This window comes from Echinops telfairi, unplaced genomic scaffold, assembly GCF_000313985.2.
Source record: "Echinops telfairi isolate 266 unplaced genomic scaffold, ASM31398v2 ScPeMD7_60;HRSCAF=208, whole genome shotgun sequence".
NCBI classification, from domain to species: Eukaryota; Metazoa; Chordata; class Mammalia; order Afrosoricida; family Tenrecidae; genus Echinops; species Echinops telfairi.
Genome location: NW_022103958.1, coordinates 25,629,101 through 25,635,973, shown reverse-complemented (window position 1 = coordinate 25,635,973; position 6,873 = coordinate 25,629,101).

The window sequence follows — 6,873 nt, the reverse complement described above, 5'->3', positions numbered from 1 at the left end:
ATGAGGAATGCAAACATCATCTTTATTTATGTCTCTCTGCTTCTGTTCAAGTTCAACTACCCTCCTAGTGTTGCTTTGCATGCCTGGAAAATTTAAGCAAGTCATAAAAGTATGAGGTCAAACTCCATTCCTGGTATAGAGATACATCTGCCTAGAGAAAGGGGTTCCTTTTTTTTCATACCCAAAATTTTATCAGGTAATCAAACCATACCCCAAAGTATGGTTTCACACCCTAAAGTATGGTTTCACACCCTAAAGTATGGTAATTACCCTGAAGTATGGTAACCAAACCATACCCTAAAGGGGATACACTCACCAAGAAGAGAAACTGTTTTGCTTATTTGCTTGATTTATAGCAACGTTATCACGTAACATTGGCATTCAAATGAAGAAAATGGCATAAAGAAACCATAAGTCCAAGGTTCATGTAAAATCTAATATTATTGCCACGGCCCACAAGACCCAGTATGGCTTGCCTTCAGCCTACTTTCTTCCCCTCATCTTCTTCCATGTTCACCATCTGTGTTGTTGCAACAAAGTACTACAAGTTGTGTGGCTTAAAATATCAGAAATGTAGTCTTTCATCACTCTGAAGATTAAAAGTCCCTAACAGGATGCCAGTCATGTTGGGTCCTTCTGACGGTTCCGAGCGGCAGTCTGCTCCATGTTCAATCTCTTCTGCCTTCTAGTGACAGCTAGTGAGCCTTTACATTCCTTGATTTGTAGATACATCACTCCAATTTATAACTCTGTCTTCACATGGCTACCTTCTCTCTGTGCCTATTCTATAGGTTTTTCTCTCTTTCATAAAAATCTCTGTTATTGATTATCACCCATTCATGACCTATCATTAACTGATACCATTTTCAAATACAAAGACCTAAGTTCTACACAGGATCATATTCACAGGAACTGGGGGTTAGAACTTCAACGTATCTTTTGAGGGGATATGACTGAATTCAGAGAGCCAATTCTTGAGCTTCTGCAGTGACACTGGATGCACTTTTCCTTGAATTCATGAAGTATACTACAAAGGAGATTTAGTATTCACTTATTCCCACGACTGGTGCATTCTTTCCCAGAGATTCCTCTGCTCAAATCCCACCTCTTCATGAAGGCTTCCCTTAACACCCCGATAAAATTCCTCTCTACATCCGTACCCCATGTTACATTTCTTTATGACATCGATCTCTTCTTAATCTTTCTCATTTTGACTTCAACAAACAAAAATATCAGACTTCTAGATTTTTCATTGTCTTAGGCTTTCTCTAAATGTGGGCACAACAATCAAAGGGAACTGACTCAATCTAACTAATAGTTTAGCATAATGTAGACAAAACATCTAGTTGATTGGCTCTTTCATTTTCCACTTTGTGGTTTTGGCATACATAATCATTTTTGGATAGTTATTGGTCATCATTGTAAATTCAACTGATCACAGGGCAGAATCAAATGACTCTAAAATAAAGAACTGTAGGTAAGAATCTTCAAGCTGAAATACCATTGCTTATAAGAAACAAGAGCTCTGGCTTTGGAGACGAAGAATGCAAACATCATCTTTATTTATGTCTCTGCCTCTGTTCAAGTTCAAATACCCTCCTAGTGTTGCTTTGTATGCCTGGGAAATTTGAGCAAGTCATAAAAGTATGAGGCCAAACTACATTCCCTGGTATAGAGATGCATCTGTCCAGTGAAAAGGGTTCCTTTTATCATACCCAAGTTTTTTCAAGTAATGAAACCATTCCCCAAAGGGGATGCATTCACCCAAAAGAGGACATTTTTGCTTATTTGCTTTCCTAATTTATCTACCCAGAGGGAATACTTTGTTGTAATTTATCTTAAGGAGAAGTAATAAAATCAGTGAAGATACTGGTCAGTTGTTTTTTTCCCCCCTCTCCAACCCTTACACACTTTTTCTAAGCCCAGCTAATGTTACGTACCTTTCTCTGGGACTCCCGTCAATTTTTATATAAAGCATGGCAAATCTGATTAGTAAAGACTACAGGATCATCAAGACAAAAAAATGTTAGTTCGAAACCAATGAGTTCTATGATCCAATAGCAAGGCCAGTCATACAGAATGGAAGTGAACTGTGATTCAGATTTATTTTCCTTGTCATTTTCTGATATTTATGGATGTTGTCATTAATTTTTGGTAGCACATATAACCACTATTTCCATGATATGGCAATACTTAAAGCAATTGGGAATTGAAATCCCATATGATCCAGCAATACCACTATTTGGCATATACTCCAAAGAAACAGAGACACAACATGAATGGATATATGCTTTCCCACATTCATAGCAGCACAGTTCACAATAGCAAGAAATTGGAAACAACCCAAATGCCCAACAGTGGAAGAATGATAAACCGTGGTACACACGAACAATACAATACTACGTATCCCTAAAAAGCAGTGATGAAAGCATGAAACACTGCATGATATGGAAGGACCTGGAAACCATTATGCTGAGTAAAGTTGGTCACCCACAAGAGGACAAACATTGCATGAGTCCACTACTATAAAGAGAAACACTAATTGGTCAAATCTCAGGGACTAATTCCCAAACAAAGGAGTGGAATGCCTGCCTACTGGCCATGGACCATCAGCCCCCTTGTGTGCACTTCCTAAGGACCACCTCAAGGGAGGAGACCTCACATTGGTTGGAGGCACTGCTTCAAGAAGGGAGAAAACCATCCACTTGATGCTGTACAACATTGAGACAAAGCTGTGATAGATCAACAGCCCCTCCATAGGAATAAGAAGAGAAACTTACTGGAAAGTCAGATTGAGGCAGGGGACAGGAGCACCTGCCTTTCAGAGGAGGCACTGCTGTTTCTGTTGGGGAGTATGGTGGGTAATTGGGAGGAGCAATCTCACATCGGGAAGGGATGCTGAACAATAATCGTAGGGAATCTAAGGGGAAAATAAACCCTTATGGTCCTGGGTAGACACTTCGAATATGTTTCTACCCAACCTGTGGTGAACTGCAAGATGGACTGCGCACTATGATGACCCTAGAAGACACTGGCCTTATAGGGAACATGTCACCCACCAAGTGGCATGCCAGAGGGACTTGGCATGGAAGCTTAACTGAACTTGACCCTACTCAAAACTACTTATACTCTTGGACTCAAGCCTGAAATACCCTGATGGGAGATATGCAAGGGGTAGCCATCCCAAGACTTTGGAAATGGCAGTCATTGGTCCTTGGGTGGGACGCCTGGCTTCTTGGGTGTCCAATGAAAGGAGACACAGAACCATCATATATTTGGTGTCTCAAGGTTCCCCTTGCATTAATATGACAGGTTTGGATCTGAGAGGCAAGCGTCTTCCCTGGTAAGAGATGATGCAGGAAATTTTACCCTAGCACCTATAACCATGCTCAATGTGAGAAGAGCTCAGTCAATTAAGATATCTATCAGTGGATGAGGGAGAGGTTAGGGAGCATTGGTGCTGATTGTGATGATGTATATACAAAATTACATGAATAACAATGAGCATTGGGGAAAAAGAAAATGTTCTAAAATTGATTGTGATGCAGATGGTACAACTCCTCTTGATATGGTTGAACTACTGAATGGCATATGTGGATGAAGTGCCAATAAAACTTAAAAATAATGTAGTAACAGTGTTGAATACTAAAGATACAACATTAAGCCACAGTGGATGCTATCACAGCATTGATAGAGTTTAACTCTAGTGAAAAAGATATTCAATTTTCAAACAGAAAATTGCTTTATGGTGAACTAAAGATGGCTTACTTGCTCCTTAATTCCTTGGGAAGTGATATACTACCTCCCTTTGAATCTGGATGGCTTTGGGCTTGCTTTAATCAACAGACTTGAATGGAAGTGAACATATACCAGTTCTGTATTGAGACTTTAAAAGATCTCTCAGCAACCATTCTACTCCTTGGAAGCCAGCTCCTGGGGAAAATGTAGGGTCAGACTACTGAATAAAATCGTTCTGGTGGAGAAAGATGCCAGACAAGAAGGCGTCTCCAACGTCCAGTGGCCAGCCAAGTTCCCAGCTAAATGAAGACACATAGGTAACCTCGGATTTCACAAGATGGAGGAGAAGAACCACAGAGCTGGACCCAGTCTGTCCACAGACTTGGAGAAAATTTGACATCATTATTTGAAGCCTATAAGTTTGGGGATCATTTGTTATGCAATAATAGACAGCTAACATACATCATTCCTCCTCTTTGACCACATTTCCTTTCCATCATATTACCTTTTTATTTTATATATATCATCACTAACTAAAAATAGTCGCTTGTCTCTGGTTTATCTTTGCCAACTGATGGATAATTGCAACTGTGATAGACATGGTAACTAAGAACGTGATGCTACTTTAACAGTCACAATAAGGAGATTATTCCTGGTAAAGTCAGGGAAAGGTAGCTTTACTTAGATAAAATCTTCTCGTTATGTCCAGGGTGAGGTTTGAGGAAACTGTTTATTAATAGTTGCTGTCAAACTGATCACTTTTTCCTAGTGATATAATCACCTTAAATTCTTCGTGGCAGCAGAGTAAAAATTTTTCGATTAAAAATATTTATAAGCAACCTGGTGAGGATTCTATTATTAGTTGCTTAAGTAGACTAGTAATCCAGATATTTTTACTGAAATTAATTTTTCAAAGGCTTCTTGAGAGAAAAAAATACTTGAAATGTTGAATCTCCTCCATTCATCTCTTACAAGGCTACATTAAAAAAATGTGTTTTTCTCTAATGGTGGCAATACCTATTTCTAATTATGAGGAAAAATTTTAAAATAATATTTTATATTTCATATGCAGACACCATTTGAGAACTTGTTTTTACACACAGAGAAATAATTCTTAAAGAAGTGAGATGGTGAGAGAAAAATATAGAAAGATATTTTTTCTCATTCTTCCTGGCAAATGTTTCCGTGCTCAAAAATAGAAAGCAAAATATATTTAAAGTTTAGTTACTCAAAAGCCAGACTACTATACACACATTGCTCCGGGAGTTTTGAGCAAGCGTCAGAGTCTTTACAGGAAGCCAAAACTAACACGAGAAGGACGATAAACGGACGCAAGTGTATAATCTCTAGGGCAGCGGTTCTGAACCTGTGGTCTCAACCCCTTTGGGGGTCAAACAACCCTTTCACGGGTGTTTCCCAATGCACAACAGTAGCAGAATTACAGTTATGAAGTAGCAAGAAAATAATTTCATGGTTGGGGGTGTCACTACAACATGAGGAACTGTATTAAAGGGTCATGACATTAGGAAGGTTGAGAACCACTGCTCTAGGGAGTAAAATTGAACACATTTTACCATCTTTATACTTTTATGCATTTTAGAAAATTCAAAAATATCCTCTTGGCTTTCTGTTTTGAAATTTTTCTCTAAATCGTTTTTTGACACTTGTTGAAAGCTCGGATTTACTTTTGCTTAAAGCTTGGGTTGGTTGGCCTGCAAACCAGGAATATTCATGGTATGCAACGCTGAGATATGTTTGAATGGGAAATACTATCGTTCAGTGTTTCAGAGCATCAACAAACAACTACACCAGGTTCTGAGTTTCTTTGGATCCGTTTAAACTCTTGACTCAGTGCTTGAGCCCCTAGACAGTGGGCCTTATTTAACCAGTGATCCTGAATGGGCCATGTTTTCTTCATTCAAGTTAGGAAATATCTGCGGAGCACCTTCTTTCTATGGTAGGCTCTGAGCAGGTGGCCACGAGCTGGACATATAGAATGTAAATTTACCCAAGGAGGCAGACATGAATTATATCAGGGGACTTCAAAAAGTTTGTGGGAACATTCTTGTATCATTTTGTTTCACTTTTCACGAACTTACCGTGTTTCCCCGAAAGTAAGACGTCCCCCGAATATAAGACCTACTTACAGTTCTGCCTCTCACTAAAATGTAAGGCATCCCCCATGAAAATAAGACCTCCCTGAAAACAAGGCTCCCTGAAGCTAACATAATTCTGAACTCTGTACTGTAGCGGCAGGCGCTGCCACGCAGCTCACTGTTGGCCACAGCACAGCCGGAGCACACAGGAAGTGTGAAGTCTCTTTTAATAAAACAATAAACAATAAATATGTACTGCATTCTTCTTCATGGAAAAATAAGATATCCCCTGAAAATAAGACCTAGCGCATCTTTGGGAGCAAAAACTAATATAAGATACTGTCTTATTTTCGGGGAAACGGGGTAGTACCTCTCCAATGTGAGCCAAGTATTCTCTCAAAGGATTTTGAGTGACCAATTTTGTAAAATGATATATGACAAAATTTTACAACATTTTGTAAAATGACATATGCTTCAGTTCCCACCACTGTGAGGCAACTAGCAAGTAGACACCCTGTCCCTCCCAAATTCGAAAGATTTAAGGAAACAAGGACCCTATCTGTTTTGTCACCATTATAATTTTTGTGCTTAAGCTTGGTTAGTGCTGATGAAATTATTCCTCTTAGCGTTAAGTGAGTGTGTGTCTTCATAGCACTGCCTGCTCCTGGAAGGTAAAGGTGTCTCCCTCGCCTTTTGCATTCCCATGGTCATCAGAAAGTGGAAAGTTAGGAACGCCGGATGATAGGAGAACGGCTTCTAGCTTTGGTACTTCTCATCTGTACTTCACATAATCTCTGCAAATGCCGTGTCCCCATCTGTAAAGTAGGTTCTGAAATCCCTGCTTCCTTCATAAAGGTGTCAAATGTGATCATAGAAATGGAAGTGCTTTGCAAAAACTCTAAGACTATAACACTGCATAAAGGAATATGATTAACACAGTTGCATGTTTTAACCCCATAGATTGGCTTCAATACACGGTTTCCTCGAAGAAATGCTTTTCCCAAACATTGCCTGTTGGAGACATTTGAAACTAAGCAGG